Raw genomic sequence first — 15976 nt, 5'->3', positions numbered from 1 at the left:
AATCCTCTGCATCCACAGAACAAGACAGGAGGTACACCCTTCTCCTACATCATGGCCAAGACCTGAAATGAACTCCCCTCAGCATCAGATGAAGCCCCACACTGAAAGTATTCAGTAAGAGCCATAAGACCTGCCTTTTTGAATGACCAAAGCTGCACAAATCCCCCCCACACACTCCCCCAGCGCCTGGAGACCCTCATAGGTAAGTAGTGCACTATATACATCCCTGATTGATTGATTGATACGCCACCACAGTGTGTGTTTGAGTGTTATCAACAGGCCCTGCCATTGGTTTGGCTGTCTGTAACTCTTAAGGGTAGTGAAATGAGCAGTGCTGTCTTCTTTAATATACACAGAATGTCTGAGATTGGCTTGGTTTGGCTTCACCTCTGAGAGCTACTTTCAGGGTACTGGTGAGCTACCAGTAGCTCCGGAGCTACTGGTTGGAGACCCCTGGTCTGGATTGTGAGTGGGGAATTGTAGTCCTAAAGCACAAATGTGAAGGTCATTACACCACTACATGCATAATGTATAGCACTTTGAAGAACTCCATTCCCTAAAACCTGGCTCACTGCATGAGTACATGGTTACTGACTGAATGATTACAGTAATATAAGGAAAGACACTGGGTGACTTCTTAATTGGTTGACTTACTTTAGTAAATGAATTACTACATGGTACTGAAAGAGTCACTATGGGATTTCAACAGCAGTCACACTGTGTTTGCTGGAGTATATGGATAGTGACTGGGGAATTGTAGGCCTGAAGCACAAATGTGAAAGTGGTTACACCACTACATACATAATGCATAGGAGTTTGAAGCACTGCATGCCCTAAAGCCTGGCTTACTGCAAAGAGTACATGTACGTAGGTAACTGCAAACACATCAACTAACCAAATCATTCCTTGTCAATTTTCCCAAATGAACACTGACTCACAGTGTGATTCTAGACAAATAACAGTATCCCTTGGACTTCACTGAAAGGATTACTACAAGCTACTGAAAGAGTCACCATGGGATTGTAAAAGCAGTCACAGAGTCTTTGCTGGAGTGTAAGGATACTAACTGGGGAATTGTAGGCCTGAAACACAAGTGTGAAGGTCGCTAAACTACTACATGCATAGTGCATAGGAGTTTCAAGCACTACATGCCCTAAAGCCTAACTCACTGCAACAGTACATGTACTTATGTGTCTGCAAACACATCAACCAACCAAATCATTCTCTCTCAATTTTCCCAAATGGACACTGATTCACAGTGTGATTCTAGACAAATAACAGTATCCCTTGCAGTGTATAAAGAAAGATAAAAAATATGAAAAAAATAAATGTTTTAAAACTCGGAGTAATGGAATTAAATAAATTAATACTCGGATATGAATTAGAATACTCAAAGTTTAATAGAGAGTATTTCTGGCACATGATGCAGGGAAAATAGGGGTTTAGGGTAATGAATAATAATGAAAGAAAGTTTAAAAAAGGGAAGTTACTAGAATACTAAGTAAAAAAAAAGGGGGATGATTGTTAATACTTGTATTAAAAAAGTAAACTATAGAAATGCTTTAATAAGAAAAATGAGTATAAATAAAGCATTTTAGAAATTATATGAAAGTTAAAAAGTATGGAAAGAGGCATGTTTACATAAATACGTGACGTACTAAAACAGTGGAAATGAGAACACCTGTCAACTGAAAAAAGTGAGATAATAAATTGATCCCATAGAGTGTTAAGTAACCGAAAAGTATATAAACCACACCCATGGGATGATTAGTTTTGTTTCAGAGAATCAATAAGGGCGAAGAAACTACGAGCAAGGTAATGATTCGGAGCTGCGGAAGCATCTTGAGAATATCTTTCATTTCCTCAGGGGGAACATATTGCTAATGTATATTTAAAAATACATAAAACATTATGTCCCCTCCAGAGGAGTTGGTTGAATTTCGACGGAGGAAGGAAAGAATATCGAAGAGAGGTAAATTAGGTAAATGGGTATATGTTTGATATTTTTTAAAAAGAAAGCAAAAATATTTAAATGATTATAAAATGCACCAGTGGCGGTGCGTCCATTAGGAGCGTTGGGGCATTGTCCCACTAGCCATGGATGACCGCCACTGTGCACAGGCAGGATTCAAAATGAAAATAATAATTCTGAGTGTGAGCGCACTCCTCGCAAATCTTCTCTGCGGCAATGGTAGATCAGCTTGCTGGGACAAGCCCGACATCGCGGAAGGTGTGGGGGTGGGGCTGCGGCAGTGATTGACAGTGCAACACTAACAGCGCAGCTGCAGTGTGCGCAGGTCAGTTTTTGGGCTAGTTGGTTTTAGTACTGGCCTGCGCATACGCACACGGTACAGCACCTTCCCCTCCCTCCCCCAAAGCGAATCAGACTGCGAGGGCCCCGGGCCTCCCGGGTCTCATTATGGGCAGGCACTAACCCTGCTCTTAGCCAATCCTGGCGCAGTGGCGCTGCTAATGCAGCGCCAGGATTGGCTGAGAGCAGTCACTGTGAGCCATGCGGTGGTGATTGGTTGGCCATTTCTCTGCACTGGCGGCACCACGTCACTGCGGGGACCGCTCCTGGCGCGCCAGTGAAAGTCGAATAGGCAGTCACGAGACGACGAGAGTAGAGTTGAGGAATCGTGCCACCACCGGTGTGTGTCTTCTTCTCTCTGTGTGTTGAGTCGAGCCTAGTGGCTAGTGTGTGTGTACTTCTACACGCTTCCTCAGTATGGAAGAATAATAACGTAAGTTTTTTTTATTTCTCACTCAGCAGGTCTCAGTTGTTGTTTGTTTCTAAATGTACTCGAACATTGCTGCTGCGCTGTCGCCGGATACTTAGGCAGCTGAGCTGGCAGACAGTGGCAGCGGCTCGGCGGCTCTTTTGCTTTGAAGAATCTGGGACCTGTCACCACCTGGGTCGATAATATATTCCCTCGCCCGGCGGCAATCCGCCTTGGATTTATTAAATACTGCGCGTGACTGGCAGGGTAAAGATTTTGCAGAGCACATGATTTTCAGCAAGGGACTCCAGGAGTAAAGATCTCCACCGCCTCGTCCGTTCCAGCAAAACCACCAGTGCGCTGTTGGGCCTTGATGCGGCCTAGAGTGGTGGCTTCGACCTCGCTCCTGTGTTTGCCAGTCTTTGAAGCAGTGTCCGTTCTAGGACAACCATGGCATGCCCTCCAAAGCACAGAGTGAGGAGTTTCAGGGATCGCTGTACTCTGCTGTATAAAATAAGTTAAGTACCGGATGCCTTTCATCCTTTAGAGTCACTACATGCGGCTTAACCGGCTTCAGAAGGCCAGCATTAATATGGGTTTGGGGCAGGAGCCCTTTGCACTCTCCCATGTCAGTGAACATCACCTGCTTACTGCTTTCGTTTTCCCGCTCATTCGATCAACGCAGCGCAGCTAAATGCGCAGTATTTAAAGATTTTATTTCACACAGCATTACATTTAATTAAGCCTCGAGTGAATGCCCTTGAATACTCTGGGGACTTTTTTGCTGTAAAGACCTGGAAAAATATCTACAGGAATGTTTTGTTTTCTACCCTGGCCCTTTCTTGAACTAAAAGGAACTGCTGGTTTCCCGCTATTCCGGAGCATACAAATCATGACTAATCAAAGAAATGCAGGCCAATGCTACCACATATTTGGTGCCGCCCTTTTACCCTGTACACAATTCTATAGCCATTTTTTAAATCTTCACCTGAGAGAGGTGAAATTTGCAACTGTATGCATATTTTGAGCCTGCACTGTCCCACACTGGTGTCAAAGATTGTCCTACCGGCATTACTTAACCTTAGAAACAACGTTAAGATTGGAGAAACAAGAAATGTAGGAATGTGCATATGTTAGGTTGTAGGTAAATGCTTTGGCGGTCGTAAAAGGTTTTTCGCAAAATCACAGGGATGGCGAATGGAAAAGTGCGAGGTGCAATATACTAAATCCATTTTGAGAGTTGGGAAATGCCTTTCCGAGATGCAAATGGGGCTTGGAACCCATTTCAAATCAGAATGAGGCTTGAACGTGGTCCCACCTCTTATTTGCGAATCACTTAATTCCCTTGTGCCGAAAAGGAACAGTAAGGTGTCCTAGTTCTCCTTCAGGGGTTCCGTAGACTGCAAGTTATGGCTCTGTGCATTTGCCATATTAGACACGTTATTATTTCTTTGTATACACAGTGTGCATGCATGGGAATGGATTGCATAGCATGTGTGTCATGTGGTGCATGCTGTTAGACGGGATGTCTCAGGCTGTGCATGCTGCGTACAGGCTGTGCACATGGGGTGCCATGGGCGAATGCGGGCTGTGTGTGTGCTCTGCACACGGGGTGGATGGTTCAGGGGTCTGTGTACACAGGATGACAGGGCGCGTGCAGGCCGTATACATTGGATTTCTTGGGGGGTGCATGCTATAGGCACAGGCTGTCTTAGTGCCCTCTATGCACATGGTGTCTCCGAAGCGGTCCTCGTGCTTTCAGGCACACTTGGCTCATATATAAACACTCTCTGGCTCTACTGGAGCAGGCTGTGTGCTGTGGATACAAGGGGTGTGTCTCTGCGAAGTGGAGGTGAAGTGGGCAGTATTGGCAGGGTGGGAGATTTTTTAATTTCCAGAGGATTTCCTGTGGTTGGGGAAGTCTCCTAGCGGTGCCTTTGTGGTTTTTTTTGTTTTCTATGTATTTGTTTTTTGCTGCAGTTTTATGTAGAGTGAACTCCCGCACAGAGATATTGGAGTGCTTTGCATGAGCACCAGTTGCATTGCACAATAACACATCAATTTTTAGGTACGAGAAGATTGTGATTTGCCCAGAGTCGCAAATAGTTTTACAAAGGCTATTTAAACATGTTGCGGATGTGGCTGATATCATGCTTTTTAACAAGGGACAGCATTTTAAAATTGCCTGTACTATTATTCTGCTTATGTTTTGTGTCTGCTGCCAGCAGTTTACACTCAGTGATGTCCCTTCTGAGGCAAAGACAGTGATGTTGGCATATCATTGCCCTTGGACAGTATAGCAGCTGTCGATGATTTGATGCTCTATTGTCCGGTGTTTTTTCAAGGATCAGTGAGACAAATGTGGAGCACTGAGGAGTTCTGGAATCTGCCAGCTGAAGGTAAAAAAAAAACAGAGCGTATGCTGAGATTGGAGCTTGGCAGTAGGTTTCTTGGGTAGTGCAGTGCTAAAGGGAGACACATAAGCACTATGAGAAGGCACTGCAACAAATAGAAAAGCCACATTTGATGTGCTGGTTAACACCTACTTTGATACCTCCCTGCTGGATAGGAAACCAGGTCAACCCTGACCTATTATTTGAAGTGGATTGAGCCTGTGTGTCTTATCAACATCTGGCACTCTCCTGAATACCTTTCTCAGGATCAAGGGCTGTCTCAGTCTGGGTCAATCCAGAGAACCGCATTGACGTGGGGATACATTTTGAAATCAGGAGGGTTAGGTTGAGGGCTGGGGAGTCTAGAAAGAAGGCAGTAAGTGGGTGCAGCTTGTGGCAGTTGGTAACAAGAGAGAATCCACACAAAAGTATCTGACCATTAGTAGCAGCTGCCATGGAAGATTAGGCCCATGGAGCTCGCAAAGTTATTACTTGCACTTCTCCCTCCTTCCTGCTTCCACCTCTTCTCCCTACACGTGTTTTCTCCCATCTTCATATGGCCTTTATATTCCCTCTTTCTAACACCTCCTCCTCCCTGTACTGCACATTCTCTCGCCAATATGTACCCATCACACTCCTCTCCTCCCATCTCTCTATTACCACTCTTTATTTTCAAAAATTTCTTGCGTGTGGGGTAACTTCCACATTTACAGTTGAGCTTGTTTGCTTTGCTGACTCACGACTTTGCACTCAACAACTTTTCTGCTCCACCATGTTCAAAACTCACCTGCCGCCACTGCTCTGTGTAGACAATCTCCTGAAAGTTACACCCAGCTAGCCATTAGTGAGCCACTGCAGTTGCCTCCAAGGCAATACGATTTGAAGTGAGTTGCTTTTATTCCATCTCCATCTGACAGCAGCTGCAGCTTAGCAAGACAGATTCTCCTTCTGCCATTATCCCATATCAGGTCGATCAGGAGAGTATTCAGGAATTTAGAATATCGAGCCCGTATCACTATTGGTAAATTTACAAAAAAGTTAAGGCGGCGTGGGAGCATTACATTTTGACAAGAGCTAGGCAGCCTGCTATTGGGAGCGGGAAGAAAAGTCTAAAAAGTATCCTGGGAATGGAGGGAGGTGATCGCATTTTGGAGATTCCCTTCTAGCATACTGGATGTGTCTCTATATTTCTATCTCCAAGCATCTGAATGTGATGGGGGTCACCTGGATCAATTTGTCTTCAAAGGAAATAGCTGGATCAATGGGTGTGTCTGCAAGAGACAAGCGTAGGACTTTTTCAGCGTTCATGGCTTACAAAGATTGTAAAGTCTGCGCCGCTGTGTGCAGGTTCTCACGGAGGTCTCTGGAATACAATATTATGTTGTCTGCATTTAAGAACAAATCATGCACTGCAGACAAATAGCGATTCGCCCATCTTGTGCATCTTGTCGGAGCCACTGCGCCAGGGGTTTCAGTGCAATCACAAACAACATTGTGGAGGGCGGGCAGCCCTGTCTCGTACCTCGGAGAGCCAGGTATGTGTCCAACACGTGCACCTGTGTTCTTGCCCTCGCTGTGGAAGAGGGGTATAAAAGCTTTACCCAACATATATAATTGGCGGGAAAGCCAAAGCATCGGAGGATGGCCAGCATGTAATTCCAGCCCAGGGAATCGAAGGCTAGGCGGAGATCTAGTGAAAGGTAACCTGCCCATGGGGTATGTCCGGAGGCTGTATCCATGACATGGTAGAGTTGGAGTATATTTAGAGAGGTTCTGTGGCAGGGTACAAAGCCACATTAGTCAACGTGCATAATTTTAGGAAGATGAGCGAGAAGCTTGCGGGCTATTACTTACTCAGGAATTTGTACTTGATATAGATGACATGTCAGTGGGCACCCTCCCAGGCTTCAGAAGGGAGGTCACCAAGGCTTGTCCCGCTGTGGAAGGCAACATTCCTATTTCTAAGGAGAAGGCATATAGCGCTCCAACTGTGGCAGCAAGTAATTTAAAAAGGTGGGACAGAATTTCACAGGGAGTCCATCTGTTCCCAGGATTTTATTGCGGGGTAGTTCCTTAATGGCTTCTCGAAAATTCATCAATAGACAAAGGGGCAGCAAGAGTCTTCTTCAAATTGACTTTATTCGGCACAAAGCAATAAAAGTTTCAAAAACACCAAAAAGACAGTCAAGTTTAAAATACACAATTACAATTTAAAATACATTCTTTTGTCCTTTAAAAATATTAAATAGGGGGGCGTGGCCAAGATGGCGGCCTAAGCGGACGTGTCTAGCGGCGGCTCCTCGTCCCGACTCCCTATAGAGCTTGTTTTCAGCTTCCCTGCACCCTGAGCGCTGCTCTAGCCGAAGGCTTATGTGGGGGAAAACAGTCTCATATCCAAGGAACCCCGCACAGCTCCATCGGGGGTGAATAGACATGTGGCCCGGAGCGCGACCTTCAGCCGCGGAGCCCGCCAAGTGGTGCTGATCGGGGCATCCGACCCTGCTGGGAGCGAGACGGAGCCGAGACTCTGTGTCCAGGGAGCGGCTGATAGGACACTGACCACTGTGACCTCCCCACACAACAAGAACGGCACGGGAGTCCGCCCGCCGCCCGGAGGGGGCACATTTCCCGGAACCAGGCGCTGCGGCTGGCAGCGAGGGATGCTACTAGAGGCCCCGGCTTGGGCCTGCACGCAGAGCTCCTGTACCCGCGCCCAGCGGCCGCAGTGGATGCCGAGGTAAGGAGGCGGCGGCGGGACGTCCCGGACATCAGGCACGGGGAGCGGTGAGTCGGGCCCCCGGAAAGCCAACGTACGGAGTCGGCGTTGAGGCAACCCAGACGCGGGGACAAATTAGAGGCGCGACTAGGCCCCAAGGCGCCACTGGGGCGGAGGGCCCGCCCAGGACCAAGCTGCGTGGCTGTGCGGCCTAGGTGGCAATCGGGGGACATACACCGGCATCCGGAGGTCCAGATACTTGCAGGGGTCCCGGCTGCCGCAGCTGAGTGGTGTAGACGGCTGTGCGGGCCGGTCCTGATCCTACGCTCCCACCTCGGGCAGACCGGGAAGCACTGAGCCAGCAGACAAACTCAGTGAGGCCACTGCGGGGCCGAGAACGAACAGACGGATCACCTTAGGCGCCACGTAGAGGGGTGCACGCTGGGCCCTGTATAGAACGCAGCGACTGGAGCGCACACAAGACACGAATGGGCCCAGCACCCGACACAGACCCCAGCACTCTCCCACTGATGGCAACAAGGGGCAGGAGCTGAACCCCAGAGGCAGCTTTAGAGGGAGAAGACCGAGAACAGCGAGTGCACTTCCCCGGCGCGTCAGCCACGCTGCGACGCGGGGTGGAGAGTAACGGGCGCAACCCTGGTCAACACCTGCAGCCATCCACACGGGTCCATCCGCAGATGGAGTAGACCCCGAGAGCCCACGTTCGAGGAGCACGGGCCGGCACTCGACTGCCGGAGATAGCGTCTGGCCCTTGCACCGATGATCGCTGCCAGAACGCCCTAGCACCACGTGTCCCCGCAAAGCAGACCACAGGCCTACTTCGGCCGGGCCCGGTGATGGCCCAACGACAGCAACACCTCAGTGCAAGGCACGGAAGGGGACAGAGGTGCCAATAGCAGGAGGCGCACCTCGGACATGGCTTCCTCCAACCGCAGAGGCGGGCGCACTATTCCCGAAATGCTCGCAAAAGGGACAGCCAAGGGGGAGAAGAGTCCGGACAAGCAGGCGTCACTACCTCACCCTAAAGACGGAGACCGGGCCGACGGAGAAGCGCCGGCCACAAAGTCCTTTATGGAGGCACTGTTCACCTCCCTCAAGGAGGATTTTCAAACCCTAAAGCAGGAGATGGCTGGAGGGTACAAAGAATTACGGCGTGACGTGGACGAGATTGGGGAGAGAGTGGCGGAGGTGGAGAATGCGGAGACCGCCAGAGGTGAGGAAGTGCACACCCTTCAGCAAGAAATTCTCAGGCTTCAGGAGCAACAGATGGATCTTCAGGCCCACACAGAAGACCTGGAGAACCGCTCACGACACAACAACATCCGAGTCCGGAACGTACCCCCAAAGGCTGAAGGGGGGGACGTGGCGGCGTACCTCCAAGGCTTGTTTCGAGACATACTTGGGGAGCCTGAAGATTTTGAGATCAGAATAGACAGGGCGCACAAAGTGGGTCTACTGTGTCGCACATCCGCCCCCCCCCCACCAGACATTCTAGCCTTCCTCCCTGATTTTCCACTTAAGGAACGAATCTTGAAGATGGCCAGGCAAAAACAACCCCTCACATATCAAGGACAGGCGGTGAAGCTATTTCAGGATTTGTCCGCAATCACCTTACAAAAGCGGCGGACATTCAAGGTGGTCACCACATTCCTACGAGACAAAGGGGTCCCGTACTCCTCAGGGCACCCCTTCCGCATTATCTTCAAGTGGAATGGGACACTACACCAACTCCGATCCCTGCGTGACACTTGCGACTTGCTGGGCATCCCCCAAGAAGAGGATGGATCTGGGGACGAGACTGGTGCTCCCCTTTCTCAATCGGTGTTCTCCCTGGGCGCCGGGGACGGCTGGCAGAAGGTGAGGCACAGGCGACCAAAGAAGAAAGTCAGCAAGCCAGATCCAGAGACTGTGGCGCAAGAACACGCGGCTGCTATACAAGAGGTGACAAGGGACATGGCTAGTGTACCATGAGACACTGTTCATGAGGCTGTAGATGTGCAATGCCGCCACAAGGCGAGGGGGTCGGGCGGGGGGCCGTTGGGCCGCCATCACCATTGTTTCCCCTTCAACTTTACACTCTACCACGGGTCCAGCCGGACTGATGACTGGACCTGGGACAATGTTCACTAGTTGGTTGCTCGCAGTTGGGGTAGGGGTGGGGGGGAGACGGGAGGGAACAGTGGGAGTTGGGGGGGCGAGAGGGGGAAGGGGGGGTCCTCCTTGTCCACAGAATTTTGAGTTTACTTCTGAGTTGCTTTGGCAAACACGCACAGAACACAGTGCGACACTGACACTGCACCACGCCTCACTACCGCGTAGTAGACGCGGCGTGCAGCTAGCCCAGCTGACCGCTTAGAATGACACGCCCTTTGACTATTCTCTCACTCAATGTGAGAGGGCTCAATAATCCTGTCAAGCGCAAAGCGGTCCTATCTCTCCTGGAACACTCGAAGGCGGACATCTGCCTCCTGCAAGAAACACGCTTGTTGCCCAAAGATCAGCATAGACTCAAGTCCCGATCCTTTCCCTGGCAGTTTTTCTCGTCTGCAAATAAAAAGGTAGCCGGGGTGGCAATTCTCGTGGCCAAATCCTTTGGAGGGCGGGCCCTACGGAGGGAGGCTGAGATCAAGGGTAGGTTGCTGGTCCACAGTTTCCTAGTGGCGGGACAGACGTTATTAGTGGGTACCATATATGCACCCAACGAAGGTCAGGAGAACTTTTTGCACACTGCCTTAGAAGCGGCCACAGCCACCACGCACCCACACTTACTGCTAGGGGGCGACCTTAACCTAGTATTTCACAACACTGCGGATCGCTCCGGCCAGCGGTCCGGTCAGGTGGGGGCATTATCAGCGGCGGGGCACACTCATCTCTCAGACTTGAATCTAGTCGACTTGTGGAGGCACTTACACCCACGGGCCACGGCATACACTTACTACTCCGCAGCCCACAAAACGCATGCAAGACTTGATCACCTCCTGTGCGTCTCCCAGCTGGCGCATCAGACGCAGGACGTAGAGATCCTCCCAGCCTCCCTGTCCGATCACTCACCGGTGGTGGCATCCTTTCTTATCTCAGCCGCGCCCGGCCCACAGCGACACTGGCGATTGCGGGATGGCCTCTTGCAGAATCCGACCACAGTTGAACGAATTAAAACGGCACTCTCCCAGTTCCTCACCCACAACGCTAATGATGATACTACCAAAGCTACCCAATGGGCGGCTCTCAAGGCGGTTGTCCGCGGTGAATTTATCTCCATAGCCACGGCTAATAATAGGGAGCGCGCACAGAAGAGAGCCGAACTCACTCAGCGAGTGGCGGAACTGGAGCAGATGCACCAACGCACAGGGACGGCTCGGGCGTGGCGACAGCTGTGTACAGAGCAGAAAATGCTGGCAACTCTAGACCAGGATGTGGCGGAATTCGCCGCCATGCGACTAAGACACGCATACTATACCGGAGGGGACCACTGTGGGAAATTGTTAGCGAGCAGGTTGCGGGAGCAGCGTCAGAGGCAACATGTCCGAACCCTCCAGCCTAGCCACGGGGCCCCCATTACGAACGACACAGCCATCGCGGTGGCTTTTGGAGACTACTACGCTAAATTATATGTGGCGGACCACCTCGACTTGCAGAATGGCCACGACTACCTGCAGGGAGCCGCCCTCCCATCCCTGAATGAGGCACAGACGACGTTCCTCGACCGGCCCATTGGCCGTGAGGAGGTAATCTCGGCGATTTCCCGCCTCAAATTGGGGAAATCTCCAGGCCCGGATGGCTACACAGCGGCCTTCTATAAAACCTTCTGCCCACAAGTGGCCCCGCTACTGAGAGATCTTTTTAACACCTTCGATCAGCCTGGTGCCATCCCCCCAGATCTGCTAGAAGCGGTAATTTCGGTGATTCCCAAGACCGGGCGGGACCCTACCTGGTGTGGCTCCTACAGGCCGATATCCCTGTTAAGCATTCGATAAGGTGCATCGGCCTTATCTAGACCTGGTGCTACAGCAGTTCAGGGTAGGAGAAACCCTCCGCAACCGTATATTTAATTGCTACCGCCTACCAAACGCAACAGACCGGTTCAACGGTCACACCTCCCCACGGTTCCCGATTGGCAGGGGGACCAGGCAAGGGTGCCCGCTCTCCCCCCTCCTGTCGCGTTCTATATGGAGCCATTGGCGCAATGTATTAGGCAGCATAACGGGGACACGCACACAATCAGTCTATACGCAGACAACATTTTACTCTCCCTGACCAACCTGATGCAATCCCTTTGAGCGCTCTTTATTGAGCTCCACACCTTTGCGCTGGCATCAGGCTTTAAGATTAACATGGAGAAATCGGAAGCACTGAACATATCGCTGTCGCCAGAAGTACTGGCGGACGCCAAAGCGGAGGTTGACCTGCAGTGGTCAACATCTACCATTCCTTACTTGGGGGTCTTGTTGGCCCCAACGATACGAGCCACCGCAGATACCAACTATGCCAGACTTCGCTCGCGCCTTCGCGACACCCTCAGGAGATGGAAACACCTCACACTATCCTGGCTGGTTCGTATAGCGGCCGCCAAGATGACTTTGCTGCCACAGATTCTTTATGTGTTTCAGACCCTCCCGATACTCCCACCGATGGGATGGCTCCAGAAGACACAAGCGGACCTAGCGTGCTTTGTCTGGAACGGTCGCCGCCCACGGTTTAAACACACGATCGCCATTCTCCCCCCCGAGCATGGCGGAGTAGGAGGGCCCGACCTCACTTTATACTTCGCACTCTAGTGGAGTGGCACCAATTGTATCTGGCAAACACTGGCTTTTTCAGGTTCAGCTTTTTACGCTTCAGGGTGTCCCATTCTTGAGACGTTGCCATAGACCTCCCAACCTCTATGCATCGCTAATCACAAGCACCGTCCTGGATATATGGGACAAGGTGGCTGTTAAGCGAGAACTCACCTCCTTCCCCTCCCCGATGACGCCGCTCTTCGACAACCCTGACTTCTCCCCCGGCTTTGACCCCCGGGAGTTCGTGAAGTGGAGGACTACACCATGCAGGGATTTGGGACATATGTTTGATCTTAATGGCATCCTCCCCTTTCAGAAGGTGAAAGGGGACTATGGCATACCGGAAACATATCGCTTGCCCTACCTGCGGGTTCGCCATTGGGCTCTACAGCCATCGGTTAGGCCCGGTGCACAGTGCTTCCTCACCCCGTACGAGAAATGGCTATTGACACGCACCTCCGACAAAAAACTGATTTCAGATCTGTATCAACACTTAATCCTCACCAACATATACACTTACAACGCAGGGAGGGCCAGGTGGGAGAGAGACTTGGGGAGACAACTCACACGCAAGGAGTGGGAGGGGGTTTACTACAGGGCCAGACATTCTGCCTACCACACGGGTCTTACTGAAACTATGACCAAAGTGGCCACCTACTGGTACCACACGCCTGAATGCCTACATCAATGGGACCCCCGAGTTAGTGACCGCTGTTGGAGGGGGTGTGGGGAACTTGGGACATTGGAGCACTTACTCTGGAGCTTTGACCGCCTACAGCCTTACTGGAACTCAATCCTAGATTTGACAGACGCACACCTAGATACTCACCTCCCCAGGTTCCCTGCTTATGTCCTGCTTGGCCTTGATGTACCCCATGAAATCCAGGAGAGGGAGGCTCATTGCGATTGCACAGGGGGCGGCGCTGCAAAACATAGTGGTGCACTGGAGAGCCGTCCAACCGCCCCTACAAATAGGTTGGCTGCATAGGCTATGGGCGTACCTGGGGATGGAGAAATTGTCACTGGCAGCGGCAGGGAGGGGAGGAGAATTTGCAGAACTTTGGCGGCCGTTCTTGACCCTGCTAACAGGAGAATTTTGAGAACTGAGTTGCCCCCGATACCTGCGATTGCTACGCCTTGCGGACACCCCACTTCCGGAACCTACGGCGCAGCCACGCAAACGCAAGCCCGCAGGCGGATCTGCAACCTCTGGAACCTAGTAGAGAGCTGATGCCTTATAGTGTATTTCTTTACACTGTGGACAAGGAGGGGGGTGGGTGCGGGAGGAGGGTGGGGGGCAGGGGTTTGTTTTTCCCATTTCTTTCCTCCCTTTTTCTTTCTGTTTCATAATCAATACAGCATGCATCTGCTTTTTAGCCTTTAAGACGCGGCCGGCCCGGATGGGTTGTAGGCGGCTTGCTGTGTTAACACTCGGAGTTGGAGCATCTCATGGAGTGTTTTATGCTATTGAACTGTTCTCAACCGTCTTGTGCATATGCAGGCACCAGTTGCTGTACTGGATGCAATGTTCTCCTTTGCTGCTTAATAATAAAAAGATTTAATACTAAAAATATTAAAAAGGAGATAAAAGTTCAGATGCAAGCTAAAAACATGATTGTACATAGATAAAGTAATGACCGTCGAGCTTAGTTCCTATTTAACATGATTCATTTCCTCATTCCTCTTTAATTACTGTACTTCATATCGTTTCCTAATGCCCACTGCTGATTTGATAAAATTCAATACCGCAGTGCAAATAGCAGGATTACATGGGCGAATGTTCTTTAACAAGGGCACCAACAATCTGCTCCTTGGATCTTTGTAAAGTGCACAAAAAAGAATAAAGTGCAAAGTGCTCTGGGTAGTACTATTGTCGCATTGGCAAAGAGTAAGGTTGTCTGTCCACCCGGATTGTTTAGGGAACCCTACTAAAACGTGCAACGTGCTAAGACGGAATCTTGTTAAAAGAAAACGCAACTGGCTGTTCGTAGTAAGGGAAAGATAATACTGCTGTTTATGCATGAAAGGGCATCTGGAGCCAGGTGCCTCCAATTGTAAATAGGGCATTTTTGCCCAGACACCGTACTCCTCTTTAATTTTGCTCTTCGCATTAGTGGGGATGCTTGACGGGGTATCAAAGTACTCACCCAGCCCAATCTGGTATAGCCTGTGCCTCACAAACCAAAGCCAAGGGATCCTCAAAGATTCTTCCAGGTTTATGCAGTCTTCGATGATCTCCGTTGAAAACTGTAACTCTTCTGAGGCCCAAATATTGGCTCACAGAAGCAAGGGGGCAGCGCCAAAGTGGTCTTCTATATATTCCATCCCCACTTCTTGATGAGAGAATGAGGTGGCAACACTGTTAGGAATCATCAATAGGCGTTTTATAAACTTGTTCTTCACCACTTGCAACAGGCGGCTTCTTTGGTAACCCCACACCCCTGCCCCATACAATGCAACCAACATGCATTTTGCGTTGTATAAGGTAACAAGCTCAGGCACTGGCTTGTGGCCTAACTTACAAGCAAACCTGAAAAGCCCCTCTACTACTCTATTTGTTTGCTGTGCTCTAGCCATGATCAGCGAATCCCATTCCATATCCTTACTAAACGTGTTACCCAAATATGCAAACTGTTCCACCCTTTCAATGGGCTTGCCCCTTATGTTAAAACTTCTAGTTTTAGTCTTTTTTGGGCCGCAAACCATTACATAAGAATTTGAGAAATTAACAGCAGCAAGAGTCTCTTTGTCAGCAGCATGGACCTGTGGCAGGCTCAAGTCATTTAACCCCTCCCCTGCTGGTGACGGAACCGCTCCGTCATCAGCCGCGGTCGCGCTGTGCTGATGACGGAGCGTTCCATCACGGCCCGTTTGGCACGCCTGCGCGGTGCGGATTCCGTGCCTGCGCTGAGTGTTCCATTAAGCGGGCAGGGCCGTGACGGAACCACTCCGTCATGAGCACAGCGCGACCGCGGCTGGTGACGGAGCGGTTCCGTCACCAGCATGGGCGCGCCGCGCGGTCCACTTAGCGCTGCAGCGGAATATCCGCCGCAGTGAAGGGGTTAAAAAGGCGACAATTGCTTGGGAGCCAGCTGTGTATAGCTCATCATAATAATCACAGAATGCCTTATTAATTCCTATTTGGGTGGTAACATGTACCATCTGGGGCGTTAGGATACTAAGAATGGGAACTGGAGAGATTTGTCAGCCTCTGCATGTGACTTCTGCACGTATGACCGACAATTGATAACACGCAGTCTAGCAAGGCGTTCTGCATATTCAACTTGCAATGCTTGTAGATCTGCTGCACTTGTCACATCGGCCACCGCAACCCGCTCTAGTAGTTAC

At 50.4% G+C, this 15976-nt stretch overlaps 1 protein-coding gene across 1 annotated transcript in view; it reads right to left on the bottom strand.

The window, feature by feature from the left end:
• LOC147685430 (SEC14-like protein 5) overlaps positions 1-15976 on the bottom strand; it is a 1171342-nt gene that overhangs the window by 117919 nt on the left and 1037447 nt on the right. The window lies entirely within an intron of this gene.

The sequence above is a fragment of the Lissotriton vulgaris genome, chromosome 10, assembly GCF_964263255.1.
Source record: "Lissotriton vulgaris chromosome 10, aLisVul1.2, whole genome shotgun sequence".
NCBI lineage: Eukaryota > Metazoa > Chordata > Amphibia > Caudata > Salamandridae > Lissotriton > Lissotriton vulgaris.
The sequence above is the reverse complement of the archived record's forward strand: the minus strand, read 5'-3'. Positions and strand labels throughout refer to the sequence as shown.